This window comes from Gorilla gorilla, chromosome 15 (assembly GCF_029281585.2).
Source record: "Gorilla gorilla gorilla isolate KB3781 chromosome 15, NHGRI_mGorGor1-v2.1_pri, whole genome shotgun sequence".
NCBI classification, from domain to species: Eukaryota; Metazoa; Chordata; class Mammalia; order Primates; family Hominidae; genus Gorilla; species Gorilla gorilla.
In genome coordinates, this window is record NC_073239.2 from 105935991 (window position 1) to 105956830 (window position 20840).

Here is a 20840-nt window from a genome sequence, read left to right on the forward strand (position 1 = left end):
CATAAAAATTCCCCATTGCCTGACCCTGGCTTGGCAAGGCCTTCTAGACATTAAACCTCATTAATCCTTATTAAAGCCCCAGACGGAGGAGTTATTTATAACCACTCCTGGATACAAACTCACAGACATGTGGGTCTATGGGTATTTTTCTGCTTCAATGGGCAAATTGTGTGTGAGAGCCAGCTTCCAGGTATGTAAACAGCAGGCACTCCAGGCTCCACTAACCACCGCTTATGAAGTTGGGTAAGGGAGGTTTCCCAACGCTGGAAACATCATAAGGATTACACTAGAGTAATGTCAAGAGCCATCTATCTACACTAACTCCCTGTAAACTACTTGAGGCCAGGAACTTCTGTTTTATGTGTCTCCATAAGCCCTGTGCCCAACACTTAAAAATATCTGAGGCATGAGCTGTCCCAGGGAAGTCAGGTAGATCATCCGAGGCCCGTAGCAGGTGACAGTGCAGACCAGAGCCAAGAATTCTGGCCTCCAGGTGGGGGCCTGCCTGGGAGACTGAACCCCACCTGTGATAAAACCAGTGCTTCGTTGGACAGGATGGAAACCTTCAAGAGGCGTGTGATTCTAAAGAAGATTCGAACCCACTGGGAGGTCCAAATGCTAGATCTGACAGTGCAGTCAAGTACATAAGTTGGAGGGCGTGGGGGCTACAAACCCGAGAGAGTAAGAGATTTGCACTTGGCACCTTTATTCATTCAGCAAGCATTTATCTCACTCGTTTTTCACTGTGGAATGAGATTTGCAAAGGCCTTCTCACAGGTTTTGTCCAGGAACCTATGGGAAGTCCCTGCAAAGTAGAAGGGTTTAGGGGCATCACTTCTTCCATGGCTCTCCCAAGGATGGAAAATTTCATTGGATCTTTAGATTGTCTGATCCAGACACTGGGTAATTGGCGGGGGGCTCAGGGGTCATATAGCCAATTCCATTGTCAACTCCCCTGCCTCCAGTATGTCCCCTGAATCTGACCACCTCTCTCTGTTGCCCCTAACCTGATCCAAGTCACCACCCCCTCTCACCTAAATGACTTCATCGGCCACCTCATTGGTCCACTTGCTTTCATTCTTACTTTTTGCCATCCTTCCCTTGCAGAGTAGCCACAGAGACCTTTGGAAACAAGTCCAAATGTCTCTCTCCCCTACTTAATATCCTCTAATAGCTTCCCACCTCCCCTTAGCTAAACTCCAAACCTCTTCCCATGGCCTAGGAGACCAGCTATAGCCTCCTTCTGTCACCTCTCCTCACTCTCTACACTCCAGCCACACTGCCCTTGTTTCCCACCCTTGAAACTCACTTTGTTGCCTTCTGCCCAGATAATTTTTCCTGCAGATCTCCCTCTGCAGACCTCCAGGTGCCTCTGGCTGGCACCTTCTTGTCATTCAGGTCTCAGGGCAAACACCACTCCCACCAACTTCTAACCCTCCATTGCTAGAACTGAATGTTACTGGATTTTATCTGGTTAACATATCTGTTCTATTCTGAGCAAGGATGGAGCAATGTAACAGTTTGGTTATATTGTTTTGTACTGTGAGGTTCATGGGAGAAGGATCCTTATCTGGTCAAGTCACCTCTGCGCCCCACACTTAGAACAGTGTTGCTTCACCCATAGTTATTCAATAAATAGCTGTTGAAAGATGGAATTTTCCTGAGATTCAGTCGTATCACAGGTCAAAATGTATTTTCTGAATTTCATGCAGTAAAAACCGTCACAGAGCCTACAACATTGATGATGATGACGATGATGTTGATACATGTAGTGGGGATAACGTGCTCACTAAACATTCTACCTGCCTCTTACATTTCCCGGGTGCTCAGTAGACTAGTTCTGCATGGTGAGACATTGTTGGAAGCCAGGTTTGTCACTTCCGGGTGGTGGCAATGAGAAGCCTGGGTAGGTTTCCTGGGCTCTCTTCCCCTTCTGCTGTATGGGTAGGTCTCTTGTTATAGCTACGAAGCGGTGGTTCCTTGAGGCCATGTGAAGCACAGCTCTCTTCTACCCCTCACCCTGTTGACCCATGGTGGGGGCATAGCTTGACTGAGAAATTCAGTTCATTGAGTAAAGCCACTGGGAGTTGGGGGTCCACACGTCACTACATCATACTTAGCCTATCCTGACTAATGCAACAGCTAACACCTTGTGAGTTCTTACTGCATGCCAGGACCTTTGCATATATTATCTCATTTACTCTTTATATACCCTATAATGTAAATAAGATTGTTATTCTCATCTTGCAGATAAAGAAACTGAGAGGCAGAAAGGTTGAACAATGTGCCCAAAGTCACCCAGTTAGAAAGTGGGAGTTATGACTTGAATCCAGGCAGTCCGACTGCAGAGCCCACGCTTTTAATCACATATTTTAAGGAACATTCTACTTTATGGATTAAAGTTTTTCATGATAAAGATAAACATAATATCCTTTGCCATTAAGAAGTCTCTCCCTCATGTTTATCTTAAGAATATCTTTGGGTTAAAAGCAATTTTAAGAGATGCTGTTCCTGACTTGTTTCTCTTTGTCTTCTAATAAGCTCTAATTGAATGATGTTGCAGGCAGGTCTGCTCTCTGGAGCCAGTCTGCTGTCATGCCAACTAATTTAGAAATGTATGGATCTTACTGTTTCAAACCTGAGGCCATATTGATTCTGGAATATGCCCCACTAATTGCTGACAGCCTGATGCTAAGAAAAAAATAGAAGAAAAAAGCTTTCATGTCAATATTTGTTACTAACCTTGATAAATAAACATTTTAAGTGATGGTGACTTTTTCCTCTTCTAAAGCTTTAATTACTGGCTTGCACACACTGCCATCATTTTGTTCTTGTTTGTGTTTAATAGTCTGTAAACCATTTTAATTACATTCTTTGCTTATCAAGATCAGACTCCAGAGCGAGGATAGAACAAAATTTAACTTCTGCCTTTTCTCCCCTCTCTCTACCCAGTACCTTAAAAATATTCTGGGATTTAAAAACATCTTAAAGATAAAAATTTATCTTTAAGCTTAAAGCAAACAAGCAAACCATTAAAAGGAAGTTTCTTGCTACTTTTGCCAATTTATCAGTCCATTGACAAAAGCAACTGGACACACCTGCTTCCTCTATTAACCTTAGAATCTGAAGTTTGCAGAGAATTTTGAGAGAGTAGCGGTGGCATGGGGAGGAGAGGACTTCTAGGGTGAGGAAAATGTTCTCTTTCTTGACCTGGGGTGGTGAGTACAGAGTGCTTTGTTTTGTAATAATTCCTTGATCTTGTGCATTTATGTTGTGTGCACCTTTCCACATATGTGATACATGTCTATAAAAACGTTACTTAAAGCACTGAACGTGGCTAGGTTTCCAGGGTTTTTCAGTGGTTTTGTTAAGGGTAGTCATTTGAAGGTAGCCAAGCTCTTTTTTTGTTGCCACTTCTGATGAATATACTATTTTCATTTTTTATATCTGTATTTACAGGAGTAAGAATTATAAGGAAAAATGACTGTCATGCAGAAAAACACTACCAAAAACGAAAAAGATACTCTTTCGCTTACCTAACAGTCCCAGGTGGAAGCTCCTGGTCAGTGAGAGCCCTTCCACACAGTGATTCAGGGATCAAGCCTCAGATTGCAAGGCAGAATTGACAGCCTCAGCCTACTCAAAGTGAGATCTAGAGTAAAGATTGTCCACTGGAGGAGTCCTGCACTGGGCAGAGATGGCCGGCTCCACTATCCCGCCATGCTCGGTCATTGCCTGAGGGGTGCCCTAGAAGAGGGCTTCAGCTCTAAAGCTACTTGTAGTCCTTGAAGCTGAATGGCAGTTATTTCTTGAAAGGTGATATGAGTGGTACACCTTCATGACTGTCACAAATGCTCTATAATGGAATGGGAAGCACCTTTTTTTTGGTGATCAGGAAGCCTCTTTGCCATAGTGGTAGCGGGCAGATTTGAACTTGACTCCAGAACCATGCTGGCGTGACTTCCCCCAGGTGCTGACCTGCCTTTCACTGCCCTTGAAATGTCCCATTGCCTCATTGTCTGTAGCCCATTAGGGGACCTTTTAAATTTTACTCCCCAGCATTTATTCATTTTTTTTTTAATGAAAGCCTCCATTTTTGTGTGGAAAGCCCACCCCCACCCCACCCCAATTCTTAGTCCATGTGGTTTGGTTGGCCACCTTATCTCCACTGATCCACTTCTATGGTTATTCCTATCCCTTAGCCAGAAGGAAGCTTTCCATGTTGGGCACATGACCTAACCAGGGACTTCTGCTAGGCATGCTCATCTACAAGAGGGTGACTCAGAGAGGATGCAGGCTGGAGTTGTGCAGCCGTCTTGTCACTATGGTGGGGGAGCTTGGAGCAGCTGGGACCACTGTGGGAAGCATGAGGGTGAAGCCAACATGGTGGAAAGCAGATCTAAACCTGGAGAGAAACCGGGTCTTACAGAGTATGTCTGAGCCTGAAATCTCTGTGTCTGAACCCAGACGTGGATTCCTCCACGTCTAAGTAAAAAGTTTCCTTTTTACTCAAGCCACTTTGAATTGGTTTCAGTCCCTTTCACCTGAAAGTGTCCTAATAAAGTCCAACCATCAGACCTGAAACACACCCAGTTTAGAAATATTTATTTTCATGGTAGTTACTAAAGTCCCTGGAGCCAACCATCAGATCAGTCCCAGATGGTTAATTAGCATCAGCTAAGTGCTTTCAAAACAAAAAACAGTATTTTAATTAAATCCATGCAGGTTCCTCCACCCTACACTGCCCCCCACCCCCAATACCCCAATACACGCACACTTGGTATTTCAGAACTTCTGCCTACATTTTAACTGAGGTCTCCCTTGGAAAAAACAGCAAGTAACAGAAATGTTTTTAACTCAGTTTCCCAAATGGACTCTGACTCCTTGAGGGCAGGAGTTTAGGGCATCTCATATTCCCAGAGCCTAGCACAGACCCAGGCAGGAAGCGGCGGTTCAACCCATCTTAGACTCGACAATGCCCAGCTGGTGTCCTCAGCCTTGAGGTTGAGTGGCAGACACCTTCCCACGCCCTGTCTGGCTGTGTGCATGACTCAGCAGTTCCTGTAGGGAGAAGGTCATCCAGGGCCTCCCTGGAAATGAGTAAGCAGTATGATTGGGTAATCTAAGGCTGCCTGGTGAGGACCACCAGCCTCCTCAGCCATATGCCACTCTCCTCCACTTCCTGCCCCCTCCTTTTTCTAGCTCCTTCCCCCTCCTACTCCTTCATTTCTTTTCTTTCTCCTTTCCAAGTCCCCCCACCCTTACCCACAAACACGGGGGTTCTCCCATAAACCTTGCGTACCCTGGTAATTGTCCTCAGGGCTGTGCTTGAACTAGTCTTGCCCTGCAAATCAAGACATGTGACACAGTGATTCCAAAGGGGGTATGACCCGTATGAAGACAGATTTCACAAGCAAGGACTCTTCACTCTGGAAAACAAAAACTAAAAAGCAGCACGTATAAAAGTATGATGGGTTATTAGTTATCTGTTTCTGTGAAACAAATTACCCTACCACTTAATGGTTTAAAACAGCTATTATATTTATTGTTGTCCCTCATTTGGGGGCATCAGGAATTTGAAGGGGGCACAATGGAACAGCATGTCCCTAATTCATGATGTTTGGGGCCTTGGCTGGAAAATGCCAAAGCTGGTGGCTGGAATCATCATTGTTTACTTACATGACTGGAGGTCGAGGCTGACTGTTGGCAGAAACCTTAGCTGTGGCAATTGGCTGGAGTGCCTGCATGTGGTTTCTCCAAGTGGACTTGGCTTACTCACAACATAGCGGACGGGCTGCAAAGGTAAGTATAGAGAGAGAGAGAGAAAGAGAGAGAGAGAGAGAGCGCCCTAGGCACCTCCCTTGTGTTATCCCAGTCCCAGCTCTGCAGCCTCACCAGACATTTGCTACAAACCCATTGACAGAATTCCCAGGTCCCCTAAAAAGCAGGACAAATCTGAAGCCAGGTTCAGTGCAGGGATAATGGGGCATCCCTTCCCTTGGAGCCATAGAACCTGCCTTGGAATCCAGGTTCTCTTTTTCAGCTCTGTGACTCTGGAAAATTTCATTTCATTTCATTTCTCTTGGTCCCAGTTTCCTCATCTGCAAAATGGGTGCTAATCAAAATACTTATCTTGTGGTGAGCATTAAAGGAGTTATGGCTATAAAACACTTTGGAATTGACAAAGAACTACATAAAAGCAGGCTATTGTGACTCAGTTTAAATAATAAGACAAATAATGAATTATACAATTAAGTGGTCAGAAAAATTATTAAAGTGTGATTGTCCCCAGATTTACTCTGTTCTACCTGCTGATTAAACCCTGTATTTGCTCACTCTCTTTGTAAATAAGAAGTATTATTTCATGTTAGAAGAGAGCTCATACTAATTCCATACTAAGGAATGGAAAGAGATGGTGGGGAAAGGGAGATAGAAAACACATCTGGGAGTACTGGGGGCATGGAGAGAGAAGTTTACTAAGTATTGTAATAGATTATAATTAGACTCAAACTTTGCTGTCTCTAAGAGATACAAATATAACATTTTAGTTACATTTTTATTATTTTTGTATATTGGTCTCTAAATGTAACACTCTTCTTAGACTGGACCACATGGATCTCCAAATGTATAGAAAACAATGCTACTACTACTACTACCAATAATAATAATAATAATGATAATAATGGCAAGAGTGATTGGTAAATTCTGCCTGACAGCTTAAGGTACTGAAGGTCGAATCTACTATGAGATCAGATCAATTACCCAGAACTAAGTGGCAGTTTTGCAGGGTGAAATGTTAGAACCAATGGCCATGCAGAAATGTGGAGAAACCTTCAGTCCCTCTGTCCATGCAGGACTTTCTGCTGTCAATGACAGCTCCCAAGAAGATGGCGTATTAGTTCATTTTCATGCTGCTGATAGACATACCTAAGATTGGGAAGAAAAGGAGGTTTAATTGGACTTACAGTTCCACATGGCTGGGGAAGCTTCAGAATCATGGCGGGAGGTGAAAGGCTCTTCTTATATGGTGGTGGCAAGTGAAGAGAGGAGGATGCAAAAGCAGAAATCCCTGGTGAAACCATCAGATCTTGTCAGACTTATTCATGAGACTTTACCGTGCGAACAGTATGGGGGAAACCGCCCCTGTGATTCAAATTTTCTCCCACTAGGTCCCTCTCACAACACGTAGGAATTATGGGAGTACAATTCAAGATGAGATTTGGGTGGGGATGCAGAGCCAAACCATAGCGGATGGTGAAGCAAAGTTTACATTTCTTTCATAATCAGCTTTTTGACAGTGATGGGAAATTTTGAAAGGAAAAAAAATCTCACAACTTTACTGACCTGTCTTAATGTTCGAGCTATAATTCAGCTCAACATGGTATTTTTAATCTATTAGTGTCACCGTGCAAAATTTGGATACATTTTCTCATAGCTGGACTGAGGGACAAGGTCTGAATGTCTTCAGACCAAAGGAGGATGTTTGGGAGGAAAAAAGAGAGATATCTGAATGTTCCTCCAGCCTCTCCTTAGATGCAATCCCAACTCTGCAGGATTTGTGCCATTGTTCCCCATGCACTCAAAAGGAGCACAGCCCAGCCTTGCCCAGCCTTGCATGAGTATGGAAAGTGAGTTACAAAAGCTCGGCCCCCAGAAAGGAAAATAGCTTATTCCCCAAGACTGAATTTTAATTGCCCTGTCTGGGCTGCTAGACATCAGATCATACCTTAAGATGCAACAGTACTTTTGATTAAATATCTTTATCACTTGGTGAATTCTTTGGTTCTTCGTCGTCAATATCATTAGACCCCAATTTTTTCATCGTTTCAAAACTAGGAGGTACTCAGACTAACATTGGAGACCATTCTGAATTTACATTCTTTTATCTAAATTTGTGCCCCTTTCTGGGGTCTCCCTTCTGATCAATGATACTGTGTGAAAACCATAGTCAGTACCTACTCTTCCCTCCATTCAGTCTTCTGTGAAGTCCACGATTCTGCCTGTGAAATAGTACCCAGATCCATCCCTACCTTTCTATCCTCACAGTTCTAGTGCAGGCCCCTGCTCCTCTCACTGGGACTCCCACAGAGGCCTCCTAAATGGCCTGCTGATCTCCAAGGCCACAGGCACAGGCACATCCCACCGCAGCTCAGAGGCTATGCTGGCTTCACACTCCCCATCTAAACCTCCCCTCAACCCTTGCTCATGGCATCAGGCCCTCCCATCTCTGGTCTAATCTCTTTTCCTTGCCCTTGTACTCTCTCTAACCATACCCCACTCAGTGGCTTACACATGCACATAAATTCCCACCTTATTACCTTTGATTTCACTTTTTCTTTTACCTTTCCATTCCCACACACCTTTATTCTCTCCCTTAACAAATGCAAATTAATACTTCAATGTCTAGCTTTAAAAGCATCTGCTCCATAAAACCCTTCTCTATCATTCTGGCTAGAATTAATCCCTCCTTGCCCTATAAGTCCAAAATCCCATCTCTGGAATCCTCTATAACATTTACAATTAGTGGCTTATATCTGGATAGAACTTTGTAGCTTATGACCTATTTCCCAATAACTTATCTCATTTGTTTGTAACATAGTGAGGCACATGTTTTACAAATGAGGAAACTGGGCTGGGTGACAAGCTGTGGGAGGGGCTGTTTAACATTATGGCAGAGACAGCTTTTGATGCATTTTCCTCCTCTATGATGATAGAAGCTTTTAGCTGGGAACATGACTACCCAGCAAAAGACTCACTTCCCAGACTCCTTTGCAGTCAGGTGACTAAGTTCTAACCAGTGGGAGGTGGTGGGTGCAATTTCTGAGCCCAGCCCTTAAGGGGTGGGCCTGGCCCTTATTCCCTTCTCTGCTGACTGGAGTGTAGACATGAGGAACCAGAGCACTTGTTTGGGTCACAAGATGGAAAACGCATTTAAGGATGGAAGAGCAGCAAGTTAGAAGGAGCCTGGGTCTCTGATGATTGTGGAGCCACTAAACCACCCACAGACTGCCTCCCTGGACTTTAAAGTGAGAGAAGAAAAAAACTATATTGTTTAAGCTATTACTATGGTGGCTCTCTTTGTTATAGCAGCTAAACTTACATCTTAACTAATACAAATAACTTGCCCAAGGTTATAGGGCAGTTAATGGTAGAGCAAGCATAACTCTAGAGTCCAAGCTCTTTCCAATAGATGCCATTGCAGTTTTATTACCATAATTTGGCTCCTGGATACACACCTTTTCTTTCTCTTTACCTTTTCTTCCCTCTCTCCTTGCTTCATTTTAAATACCTTGATCACTTATTAAGAGACTATTTACTGAATGCCTACAGTGTATCAGGCACTGTTTTAGGAACTGGGAATACCACAGTAAATACATATGTTTGTCTGTTTTCATACTGCTATGAAGAAATACCTGAGACTGGGTAATTTATAAAGAAAAAGAGGTTTAATGGTCTCAGTTCCACATGGCTGGGGAGGCCTCACAATCATGGTGGAAGGTGAAGGAGGAGCAAAGTCACATCTTACATGGTGGCAGGAAGAGAGCATGTGCAGGGGAACTGCCCTTTATAAAACCATCAGATCTCAAGAGACTTATTCACTATCAGGAGAAGAGTGCTGGAGAAGATCCACCCCCCTATTCGATTACCTCCCACCAGATCCCTCCCAGAACATGTGGGGTTATGGGAGCTATAATTCAAGATGAGATTTGGATGGGGACACAGTCAAACCATACCAATAAGGCACATAATATCCTATCTTTGTGGAGCTTATATTTTAGTGGAGGAGAAAGACTACAAACAAGCAAATAAATAAGTATATAACATATCAAGTGGTGGTAAGTCCTGGGAAGATAAGCTGGGATGATGTGCTGGTGAATGAATTGGGCAAGGGGTGGTGACTTCAGGTAGAGTGATCAGAGAAAACTTCTCAAAGAAGGTGATATTTGAGCTGAGAACTGAATGGTAAGAAGGCCATCCTGTGATTATCTTGATTAAAATCATTCCAGGCAGAGGGAACAGTAAGAACAAAGGTACTGAGGCAGGAATAAAAGTGGCTTTTTGGAGGAATAGTGAAAAGACAAAGACCTTAAAAAAACACAAAACAAACAAGCAAACAAACAAAAAACCCTTACTTGGCTGGGTGTGGTGTAATCCCAGCACTTTGGGAGGCCGAAGCAGATGGATCCCTTGAGGCCAGGAGTTTGAGACCAGCCTGGCCAACATGGCGAAACCCCATCTCTACTAAGAATAGAAAAATTCGCTGGGCATGGTGGTGTGCACCTGTGGTCGTCCCAGCTACTTGGGAGGCTGAGGCACAAGAATTGTTTGAACCTAGAAGGCAGAGGTTGCAGTGAGCCAAGATAATTCTACTGCACTCCCACCTGGGACACAGAGTGAGCCTCTGTCTCAAAAGCAAAAATACAAACAACAACAAAAACCTTTCTTCCACCACCACACTGTGTCATGCATGCACACAGCAGGTGCTTAGTAAATGTTTGATGAACTGGACAGGACACATCTCTAGTGCTTGATATGTAGGTCTCTATCCAGCTGTCCAGCATTCTGGAGCACAGTGGGTTCTGGACATGCTCATATTTTTCAGCACTATGGCCTGTGCTGCTCACTGAACAATGCTTCATTCTTCCTACAATAACTAGGATGACCCATTACCAAGATAAAAGTTTCTTGTTTTTTCACTTGAAAATCCTTCGACATGCAACAAGTCATGGGAACCCATTCTATTCCATTCTGAGGCCTTTGAGTTCTAGCTCAGCACGAGTATCAGTCAGGTATTTCTACAAATATGCTAGGTAACGAACCACCCCAAAATGCAGTGGCTTACTATAGGTTTATTTTCTTGCTTTACATTTCTGCAGGTCAGCTTTGGCTCTGCTGGGCTGGCCATAGATTGTCTGAGCCTGGATCCAGACTGGTTTCAAGTCTGCTACTGTTTAGTCAAACCTACTAAGATCCCAAGAGAAGAGTGACTTTGGTGAGATCAGCTAGTTGATATGAAAACCCCAGGTGAAACCAGGTCTCTTCATGCCTAAATGAGCCTTCAAACTAAGAGCAAACCAGCAAAGCAAACACTGAGACAGGGGGTCACATGAATTCCTCATTGTCTTTGGATAAGTGGTTAACCAAGGCGTGTTTCTCATGACAGATAGCAGATACTCATAAAGGTGAGCACATTTAACCTCTGCTCATGTCGCATCTGCTAACATTCCACTGGTCAAGGCAAGTCACTCGGCCAAGTCCAATGCCAATGAGGCAGGGAGGCAGGGAGGGAAGCATACTTCACTCTCAGCAGAAAGGAGAGAAGAATGATATTTACTGACCAGTCACCAGTCTATCCCAGCATATAGACATTTCTGACTTTGCTCAGATTTAGAAACTTTATCTGTAGCCAGAGATTTCCTCAATAATGTGTCCTTGATGGAAACTTTCTCCAATCTTTAGATTTACAAAGACTTCACTTTGGGGACTGTCCTCATCTCTGAGCTGTAAGATGCCATGCAGTGACTTTATTCTCCTTGGATGAGGGGAACTTTCTTGCCACATCATTTGCATCCCACTTCCAGCTGGGAGCCTGGAACCCAAAGCTCAGAAGTCTCTTTCAGGGCCATATAAGCTAATCAAGGCCTTGAAGGTAAGCAAGGCCATCAAGATTTGGGGAGCAACTCCTCTAACCAGATGCTGAGGGGACCTCAGAGGAACACAGAGCATAACCTTCTGGAATAAATTGTAAGGACCAGCCCCTGTCAAGTATCCTCTGCATCTTTAAGGATATGGAGATAAATGTGTTTTGTTACAGCAAAGTAAATGAGTGAACCATGGTAATGGCAAATTGCAGCTCCAGTTGGAATGGAGATGTAGGGAAGATGCTTCCATAAATATCAGGAGGTGAATTCGTGTGACCCTCTTTCTCAGTGTTTGCTTTACCAGCCTGCTGTCAGTTTGAAGGCTCATTTGGGAGTGAGGAGACCTGGTTCTGTCTTGGGCTTTCATATCAGCTAGCCATGTGAACCCACTGAAGTCACGTCTCTTTTTTGGGGCCTTAGCGGGTCTGACTGTAGCAGTTGTTCTCTGAATCTCAGGCAGGTCCCAGCAACAAGGGAATCTGCAAGTGCCGCTAGAGGGAGAGTCACTCTTGGATGGTTGGTCTGGAAGGACTTGCAGGAGGAGAAATTATTGAAACTGGTTCAAAAAAGGTGGGAAGGTTTAGATTCAAAGAGAAAGAAAGAGAGGGAGAAAAGGGTCATATTCTGAACATCTATGTTAGGCAATACTAGAGGTTTTATATATGTACCAGATATTAGAACAATACTTTTCCAGCATCAGTTTCACCTGACAAGCATATATGATGGGCATCGATATTTCAAAGGGACTGTGAGAATGACACTTTCCCAGGCTGACTGGCAAAGGAAATGATCTCATCACTGATAATCTGCTATGATACTCAGTTCCTGGCCCTCTCAGCCGACCAAGGGTTTAAACTAGAGTGAAGAAAGGGGTGAGAAGATTTCTTTGTTGCCTCAGGGAGAGAGATCTGTGTGCCACCTTCTGATCCCAAACCCAGGGCTTTGAAATGTTGGAGCCTCAGAGAACTGGGGCCTCACTCATGCCTGAGAAATCTTACATGGACCTGGGTAGAGGGTGGGGAATTAGCCCCATCCAGGGAGTCCTGAACAGGAGCAAAGGCTGATTAAATGCTCTGATGTGGCTCCAGGACAAGACTGGGATTTGCCACCCCACAGAAATGGTCAGAGCTTGAACGAGACAGCAACTCCCCTATCCAAACGTGGCCATGCCAGAGAGTCCCCATAATGATAGAGTGCAGAGTCAAGACCATCAGAGGTTGCATCTAGAGGGGAGAGTGGATAAGCTGGTCTCCAAAACTGCACTGTCTTCTGAAGAGAAGGGCACAACAGAGGGAGCTGCCTGTTACCCATCTATGAGCTAAGGCACCCCTCTGAACAGAGATGCACTAGCCAGAGCCAAGGGGGCTGCAGGAGACAGGCCCAGCAGGCTCTTGGAAGAGCCTGGAAAGGTGCCTGTCAATAAAAGCCATCTTGACCGTCACTAGGCAGACCAAGAGAGAGCAGAGTCATTCACACAAGTGTGAGCAGTCCTTTCCCATACCTCTCCTCCTTCCCCCAGCTCTGGTTGAAGAAAAGTCCAAACTACAGCAAAGAGTGGATAAGGAGGTGAGCAGGCAGGCCACGGGAGGAGAAGCCAGTGGTGCCCTGCTTCCCCCACTGCTGGAGACAGTCTAAAGCAGGCCCGAGCCAAGTCAAGATTGGAGTTGTGTTGAATAGCTTGGACAGGGCATTCTAATTACCGACTGGGCTTTGTTTGAGATTTTCTGTCATTGCAGCACTTTGTTATTCAAAAGTGAGCAGAAAAGTCAAGGGATCTGCTAGACTAGGTAGGGGAAGACAACCTCTACTGAACAAAGATTAAAGGGAGGTGGGAGACAAAAAATAAAAGTATGTTTTGTTAGATCAGGTGTAATGTTGTGGTTTTTGTTTGTTTGTTTGTTTGTTTTTGAGACAGAGTCTGGCTCTGTCACCCAGGTTGGAGTGCAGTGGTGCAAAGCTTGGCTCACTGCAACCTCCACCTCCTGGGTTCAAGTGATTCTTACAGTTCAGCCTCCCGAATAGCTGAGATTACAGGCGTCTGCCACCACATCCAGCTAATTTTTGTACTTTTAGTAGAGATGGGGTTTCACCATGTTGGCCAGGCTGGTCTTGAACTCCTGACCTCAGGTGATCCACCCCCCTCAACCTCCTAAAGTGCTGGGATTACAGGCATGAGCCACCGTGCCCAGCCTTAGATCAGGTGTAATGTTTATTCAATATTCTGGTTGCGTGAGCATTAGCTTATTCAGCCCTCACTTTTCGTAAGACTTAGCTTCCTAGCAGTGTTTAGGAAAAACCTTTCTGGTCATGATATGGGTATGCTGAGGAAAAAAGGTCTTCCTTGAATAAATGAGCTTTTCTTTAACCACTGAATAAAACTGAACTTATTTATTTATCACAGGATTGCTCAGAGCCTTTAATATACCAATGTGCATTTTTGACCTAGAAGAGGAAGACTTCTTAGAGAGCACTTCCCATGCTCATTTGATTGCATGTGTTCTTAGAGTGTATTTAGGAGCTTCAATGAAGGGTTTAGAAAATGCTCCCCTGTAACACAGCAATAGCATCTGTATTTGGTAGATGAAGAATGTCTTGGCTGCATCTTTTATTCTGAAAAGAGTAGAGACAGGCCCAGGTCACCTTAGGAGATGATGACTTATTAAAAGGATAAACATGGAAATAAGGAAGTCAAGATTCTCAAGCAGAGGGGTCAGGCCCCAAAGGACTAGAACAAAATTTGGTAATTGAAAAGTCATTCAAAAGACAACACAGCTCTTTGGCAATGATTTATTGGATATGACACCAAAAGCACAGGAAACAAAAGAAAATAATAAATTGGATTACATCAAAATTTAAAACTTCTGTGCATCAAAGGATACAATCAAGAGTGTAAAGGCAACCATAGGATGGGAGAAAATATTTGCAAATCACATACACAATAAGAGATTAATATCTAGAATATATAAAAAACTCCTATAACTCAACAACAAAAAAAGCAAACAATCCTAATTTTAAAATGAGCAAAAGATTTGAACAGACATTTCTTCAAAAGGTATACAAATGGCCAATAAGTGTATGAAACAATACCCTTTCATGATCCAATCAGCCCAGGCCAGAGTGGTACTATCATATGGTAGACAGGATAGCTGAGAAAGGTACTATGACAGACATGGCTAGTTGTTTGACAAGGGTGCCATGACAATTCACTAGGGGAAAGATTAGGCCATTCAAAAAACAGTGCCAGGACAACTGGATATCCACATGCAAAAGAATGAAGTTGACCGTATACCTCATGCCTCATATAAAAATTAACTCAAAATAGATAATAGACTCAAACATAAGGGCTACAAATCTTCTACCTGAAAACAAAGGTATAAATATCTATGATCTTGGGTTAGACAATGGTTTCTTAGATATGATATTAAAATCACAAGTAACAAAAATAAATAGACCAATTGGATATCATCAAAATAAAAAATATTTGTGCCTAAAGGGACAACAATGAAGAAAGTGAAAACACAACCCAGAAAATGGGAGAAAATAACTGCAAATCATATTTCTGGTAAGGAAACTGTACTCAGAATATATATTTTAAAAAACTCTTACAACTTAATAATAAAAACATTAACAACCCAATTTAAAATGGGCAAGACATTTGTCCAAAGAAGATATACAAATGGTCAAAAAGTCTCCACATCATTAGTCATCAGGGAAATGAAAAAAAAAACTACAATAAGATTCTACTTCACGTCCACTATAATGAAAAGGACAGATTATAATACATGTTGGCAAGGACATGGAGAAATTAGAACACTCATACACTGCTAGAGGGAATGTAAAATGGTATAGCCCTTTTGGAAAAGTCTGTCAGTTCTTCAAAAGGTTAAACATAGAGTTACCATATGATCCAGCCATTCTACTCCTAGTTATATAACCAAGAGAAATAAAAACATTTCCACACAAAAAGTTGTGCACAAATGCTCATCGCAGCATTATTCACAATACCCCAGAAGGAGAAACAACCCAAATGTCCATCAACTTATAAATGAATAAACAACTATGGCATATCCATACAATGGTATATTATTTGGCAATATCAAGGAGCGAAGTACTTATGACACATGCTACACCAGGCATGAACTTTGAAGAGATCATGCAAAGTGAAAAGAACCAGTCACCAAGGACCATATATTGCACAATCCTAGTTATGTGAAACGTCCAGAGCAGGCAAATCTATAGTGACACAAAGTAGGTTAGTGGTTGCCTACAGCTGTAGGGAATGGAGAGATGAAAGGGAAGGACGAGGGGGTGGGAATGACTAAGGAGTCCACAGGTTTCTTTTTAGAATAATGAAAAATGTTATAAAGTTTATTGGGTAACAGATGCACAACCATGTGAATATACTACAGGTCACTGAATTGTACACTTCAAATGAGATGAGTGAATTGTATGGTATGTGAATTACACCTCAATAAAACTTTTTAAAAATGGTTTTTTTCTACATAATATTCATTCTCTTCTTCCCGAACAACCCAAAACTCATTTGATTCAAGACACTCCGCTAAAGAACTACATTTCCCAGCCTCCCTAGCTAAGTATAGCCACATTACAACTTCCGGCCAATAAAATGCAAGCAGATATTTTTTGTGGGACATCCAAGAAGGCTGCTTAAAGGGAATCAACTGAATGATACTTATTCTTTAGTCCTCTTTTATTTTCTCCTGCAGCTGGCCTAGAACACAAATATGACGACTAGCAGTTATTTGGGGTCGTGAGTTGACCTTGAGGGTGAAGATCACATGCTGAGAAAGACAGAAGGACAATTAAGAGCTTGGGTCCCTGATAATCCCATGGAAACACACCCTATCTATCAGCCTTGGATTGCTCACCTCTAGACTTCTTTTGTGTGAATGAGAAACAAACTTCTATCTTGTTGGTTTTCCTCTTTTATGGAACAGATCCTAATCTTAGCTGACAGCCTAATCCTAATTACCCAAGGTTACTAGTACACAGTAGAGCCGATACCCAAAGCCGTTTCCCTTCCTCCTCCAATATGCCGGCATTTCTGTAGATCGAATGACTTGAGGTTCAGAGGTGAAGAAATCATTCTGTGAAGACAAGACTGCCTGGAATAAAAAGCTCCTATGGGAGATAACATGGGAAGGACAGAGTGGGAACAGATTGCAGAGACTGAGACGTTGAGGAGGTGATACTTTATCCTGCAGGTAAAAAGCCGTAGAATACCAGGATGAAAGGAATGTGTGGTAAAGATTAACCTATACACATACTACACTAAGTGGTTAGATTAAGGCAAACTAAATTTGCCCAGTGGGAGAAGAGAGAACAAATATAGTAATGAGCTTACACATTAACTGTTGCAGCCACATAGATTAAATCACAACAAACCATCCTCGAATCAACTCAGAGAATCCTCAGAAAAGCAAATGAGAGCAAAACACATTTATTTATGCAAATGTGGAGAGAAGGAGGATTTTTTTTTTCCAAATTTGGCAAAATACTCCTTTTTTCAAGCCCGTCACCATCCCTGCCACATGGGATGCCCTAGGACACATTCATTATACCACAGGTTTCCGGCTGACTCTGCAGGTCTCAGAAGTCTAGATTGCCTTCAGAAACCGGCCCGTATGGGCTGGCTATCTGAAAGTTCGATTTTTTTTTTTCTATTATCACTTTTTTTTTCCTCAAGGGCTTCAAAACCCATCTTTTAGTAGCTGATCAGGTTCCTACAACTTTTCTGTAAAGTTCAGGGGGAGGTGGGGAATTGATCTGAAATATTTTCAATATGCTTGTGTGTGGAGGATGTCTGTTTCCTTGGTCGGCTGGCGCCCTCTGTCCTTGGGGAAATGCACTTCCCCTATTTCACGTGGTGCTGGTGGGACTGCCAATCACAGAGCCTTCTTCAGCCTCCTGGTCACATGAATGGGACCTGGCCAATCACAAAACTCCATTCTCCGACCTCCAATGATTGAGAAGACCACAGGACCAAAGCAGGACCAATCAGAGCCTTTCATGGGTGCTAGGCTAATAGGAACCCTGAGAAGAAGGTTGTGTTCTTTCTCCAGGATGGTGGATTATTAGGGTCATGGAGCCTGGCTCTGCCAGAACTTTTTTTCCCACCTCATGGAAAGAAGAACTTCCTGGAAGGAAGGCAGGACTGAGAGTTGGAATGAAAATGACAGAGCCCTGTCCACACCATTAAAGTACTCAAATCCAGGTAGGACTGCAAGCAGCTCAACTCTTGGACTTTTAAGTTATATGAACTGAAAAAGAAATTAATTAGATTTCTGTCACTTGCAGCTGCAACAGTTCTGACGAATAATACAAAGTCCAGACAAAACAGGGTATCAAGGCACATCTGTCCAAGCAACTCAACAGGTCTTTATCTCAACATTTTCAAAAGGGAATGTCAGGTCAACCCAGGGTTCTGGAAATATTTGGGGAAAGGTAAATAATATACATAGAAAGTGGCTTGGGTTTTCTGGCTCTGTCATTCTTGCTAGCTACCTAGGATCAGAGTGATTGCAAAAATCAGATTCTGGCCCATGTGGGGTGCAAACTAGGTCTCTGGCATCATGTAACTGAGCTAATTTTGAAGCATAGGCTTTCCTCAATTCTTAAAATAAAAAGCCCCCCACATTGTGTCAATCATGTAGCCAATTAAGAGACCTAGAAATGACAAACCACCGCATTGTCAAGGTAGATTAAAGACACAGAAGAAGTTTCTGATGGTTGGGATAATTAGACTGTCATCGTGCTGCATGGCCCAATCTGCTTGCCAGAGAGGGGGATGTGGAGGAGCCCAGGATTATTTTAACAGGTGGTTTAGGGAGCAAAGTCCCCTGAACGCTCATCTGCTTGGCCCGGAGCAGGGATTGAAATACCAAAACCAGGAGACTGGGAGTGAGGTGTGTTTCTGTGCGTGCCTATGTGTTTTTATTCCTGATGTATAAATACAGCCAAGGTGTACTGTAATCAAGCAGCCCCATCTGTTTGCAAAATACAGCCACCTTCCACAATTCATCTGCCCCAAGAGCTTTATTTGAGATGGAGTTTATTTGCCCAGCAATTTACTTCCTTTCCTTTCCTCTCCTCTGGGAGCCCTCACGACCCCATTTAAACCTTTGAATGCACGTATCAAATTTCAGATTTGATTCCTCCCAACTCACACCTCTTCCCAGCCAGTCCACAGAAATCCTCATGAACGGTGATTACCTTCCTTGCCCCAGAGACCTAGAGAACTCCAGTTGAACAAGATTATTCAGCTCCCAAAGACTAAATAGAGGAGCTATCCCTAATTTACAGAGAGTTAGGACCTCTCGTCCACATCCTCCTTGGGGGAAGTGGGTCTGTATTGCTTTGCTGCAGGAAGTCACAAATCTAGTGCTAAAAAAAATCCGTATTTATATATACATGAGGGCCCCAAAGGCAAAAATCTATAAGAGGTACTAGACTGCGAGAAACACAGCGGGATGAAGAAAGTGTTATTTGTTGTTATCTTCTCAAGGAGATCTGTGTGTGTTGCAGGAATAGTTTAATACACTGCTTGCAATCCATGGTAGCTTAAGCCACTTTCCCAAGAGTATGGGTCCAAAAAGCAGAAAGGCTTTTATCTTGCTAGGTGTTGGACACAGGGCCGGGGCCTCAAGGGAATTGCTTTAGATGATTGAGGCAGTTTGGGTGGGGGGTGCAGACAACAGTCTTCCTCCCACCTACCCTTTTGTGTTTGTACCTATTGCTGCCATAACAAATTATCACAAACTTGGTGGCTTAAAACAACAGAAATGTATCCTTTTAAAGCTCTAGAGGCCAGAAATCCAAAACATTCCTACTGGGCTAAGATCAAGGTGTGAGTTTTGCAGAGCTGTGCTCCCTCTGGAGGTCCTAGGGGAGAATCTTTTTCTATACCTTTCCAACTTCTTGAGCAGCATTCCTTGGCTCACGGCCCCTTTTACCACCTTCAAAGCCAGCAATGTGACATCTTCTCTCTCCGATTCCTTCCTTTTGCCCCCATCACATGGCTTTTTCCTCTTCTGTCAGTAGTCACATCTCCCTCTGTCTGCCTCTTATGTGGACGCTAGTGATTACATTGGGCCTACTCAAATAATTTCCCCATCTCAAAATTCCCAATTTATTCACATCTGCAAAAACCCTTAGTTTATATAATGTAACATTGAGAGGTTCCAGGGTTTAGGATCTGGTATCTTTGGAGGTCACTATTCAGCGAATGATGCTTCCTGTTAGGGGTTGAAGAGTTATTTCCCACTTATTGATTAGGGGAAGCAGTCACTCTCAGTCTGGTGGTAGGAGTTCAAATTGATGCCGGACAACTTGGCAGTCTCTATCAAGAGTAAAATATATTTTCTCTTGCATTCAGCAGTTTCTTCTAGGAATTCATCGATTCAGCTTCTAAGAATTCATCATGGAGATGTTTTTGAAAATGGATGTGTAAGGATTTTTTTTCTAGAGTTGTTATAACAGCCCAGTTTTCTAAACAAACTGCATGGCCCCAGCTATGAGGGCTGGTTGGACAAATTAAGGAACATCCATATCATAAAATGCTGTGCAATTATAGAAGAGAATGAGATAGATCTGTGTAAGTTAATGTGGAAGCCTTTAAGATAAGGGAATAAAATAAGGTCATAGACAGTATGCAGAGTAATTCTCATGTGTGTAAACAAGAGGAGTGTGTGTGTGTGTGTGTGTGTGTGTGTGTGTGTGTGTGTGTATTTGTATAGACCTACAATATTCCTGGAGACAGAGGACAAGTTGTTCCCTCTGTGGAGGGTGACTAGGAAGATGGAGGTATGGAATACAAGTGGTTTTAAGTTTTTACAGTGGGTATTTATTACTTTTAAAAGCAGTTAATGAAAAAAGAGAGCAAACATTGGTTTGAAAGAGCTCGTTTTCAAGAAGCGACTTTTATTAGCCTTTCCAAGGCACCCATAATTTCTGGTCTTATCTCCCCAACTCCTCAACCCTCATCACCAAGACTGAGGTCTTTCCGGCTGGGCGCAGTGGCTCACACCTGTAATCCCAGCACTCTGGGAGGCCAAGGCAGGTAGATCACGAGGTCAGAAAATCGAGACCATCCTGGCTAACATGGTGAAACCCCCGTCTCTACTAAAAATACAAAAGAAAACTTAGCCGGGCGTGGTGGCGGGCGCCTGTAGTCCCAGC

The 20840-nt window shown here is 43.1% G+C and overlaps 1 long non-coding RNA gene across 1 annotated transcript in view; it reads right to left on the reverse strand.

Moving 5' to 3' along the window:
- Positions 1-6017: 6017 nt before the first annotated feature.
- Positions 6018-20840, reverse strand: part of LOC129526587 (uncharacterized) — a 30634-nt gene continuing 15811 nt past the window's right edge. Inside the window, exons 3-4 of the long non-coding RNA XR_008671255.2 lie at positions 6966-7069; positions 6018-6101 (exon numbers count right to left, since the gene is read on the reverse strand). This is a non-coding gene — a long non-coding RNA (uncharacterized lncRNA). The remainder of the gene's footprint in view (positions 6102-6965; positions 7070-20840) is intronic.